Consider the following 1,812-nt stretch of genomic DNA (forward strand, 5'->3'; position numbering starts at 1 on the left):
TTCACAGTGTTCAGAGGAGGTTGGGTGTGGTTTCTTGGCTCGTGGCCCCGTTGAGATGTTCGAAGAGACAACAACAACAGGATCCTTCGGCAGGAAAACTCCACGGGGAAAATTCTGGTGAGAACCTCTGGTGGAAAACCGAGACAGAATTTTTGGTAGGAAGTTTTCTGACAGGCAGGAACAGTGGCGAAACATCATTGTTGGCATTTGTATGTCACCCGTCTGTTACCCTCCCGGCAGCCCCAGACCCTCCCCCAGCTCCCCTGAGCCTGTCCCACGGCCCAGCCCAGCTCCAGCCCTGGCAGAGCTGCAAACACCCCCCAGCTCGGCCCCCCGGGCTCCTGAACCCCCAAACCAAGGCTCGGGCTCACCAGCAGTGACTGACCTGGGACACAGAAAGGTTTCGAGGCACTGCAGAACTCAGAAACGTGTCCATGCCCTGCCAGGCCGCCCCAGTTCTGTCCCGTCCAACTGAGCCGGGCAGGTGGGGCCAAGGCTCCCCTTCCTCCTGGGGAATCGCTCCCCGAGCACCTGGAAACAACCTGGAAAAGGCACAATAATCAAAACCAATAAACGACAAAACGGACTTTATGGAGCTGCAACACCAGGACGGTCCCAGGAGGCAAAGGCGAGAGGAGAACCAAAGTAGCACCTGGGACTCTGGTTGGAGGAACACAATGTTACCGAGTTATGAGCCAGGGCAGGGCTTCTGGGAACAGCCCCTGCTGACTGGAAAGGGTTCAGGCCCCAGGGCTCAGTCTGCAGCCCACAGTCAATCTCAGCCATTCCCAACCACCTCAGCCATTCCCTCCAAACGCCACCTCTCTCTCCTCTACATCACCTCCCACTTTCCTACAGAAAACAGTGGTTGTGTCCCCTCTAAACTACCCCAGGTTTTCAGCTCAAAGGGTCACCTCTGTCCCTGCTAAGTAACCTCAGGTTTTCTGTCCAAAACGCCGCCTCGGTCTGGTCTGAATTCCCAGCCTTTCTCTCACAAAGGCTCCTTTCTCCTCTCTAAGGTACCCCTGGGTTCACCCCACAAAAGTGGTGATTTTGTTTCATCCAAATTACCTCAGCATTTCTGTGGAAAATGTCACCTCTGCTCCCCCTCCCAATTCGCCTCTGCTTTTCCCTCAGAAACGTTCCTTCCGATCCCCGTACGGGAACTCGGGTTGGACCCCTAAACCTGCCGCGACTAGCTCAGGTTTTACCCCAGAATTGTCCCTTCCTGTCCCGCTCAGAGAACCTCGATTTCCCCCCTGAACGTCCCTCACTAATTGCCTCGGGTTTACCTCAAAATGTTCATTTTACCCCTCCGTGAGAGGCGGGAGACCACCAGTCCCGGGTGCCCCGGGAACCGGCGCGGCCGCTCCTTCCCCGCTCGGTGCCGCCGGCCCGGCCGTCCCCTGCGGGGCTCCCCCGGGCCCGCCCGTTCCCCGCTCCCCATTTCCCGTTCCCCGCTAATTGTTCCCCGTTAATTGCTCCCCGCTAATTGTTCCCCGCTAATTGCTCCCCGGGCACGGCGCATGCGCAGGTCCCGTCGCTGCAGCCTCTCCCTTTGACCAGCAGGCGGCCCCGCGGTCATTGAAGTCACTGCGCACGCGCTGTCCTGGGCCGGGCCGCCCGCGCCTCCCACGTGACTGGGGCCGTGCGCTGGCTCACTGCGCATGCGCCCCGGCCCAGCGCCCTTCCGGGGCCTCACGGGTACAAGGCCTTTGGCGTTTGATTTATATGACGCAAGTCATATTTTCACCTTCAAGGCCTACAGATCCATATTTGCAATTTCTTAGACCCTAGAATCCTCTATATAAA

The 1,812-nt window shown here is 58.2% G+C and overlaps 1 long non-coding RNA gene across 1 annotated transcript; it reads right to left on the reverse strand.

Moving 5' to 3' along the window:
* Window positions 1-88: 88 nt before the first annotated feature.
* Window positions 89-1,258, reverse strand: LOC113980527. Its single transcript, XR_003538153.1, has 3 exons — window positions 685-1,258; window positions 386-542; window positions 89-167 (listed from the first exon to the last, which is right to left on the reverse strand). It is a non-coding gene; the product is annotated as an uncharacterized LOC113980527 (long non-coding RNA).
* Window positions 1,259-1,812: the final 554 nt, after the last annotated feature.

This window comes from Neopelma chrysocephalum, unplaced genomic scaffold (assembly GCF_003984885.1).
Source record: "Neopelma chrysocephalum unplaced genomic scaffold, ASM398488v2 Primary Assembly neopelma1_94533, whole genome shotgun sequence".
Lineage (NCBI taxonomy): Eukaryota > Metazoa > Chordata > Aves > Passeriformes > Pipridae > Neopelma > Neopelma chrysocephalum.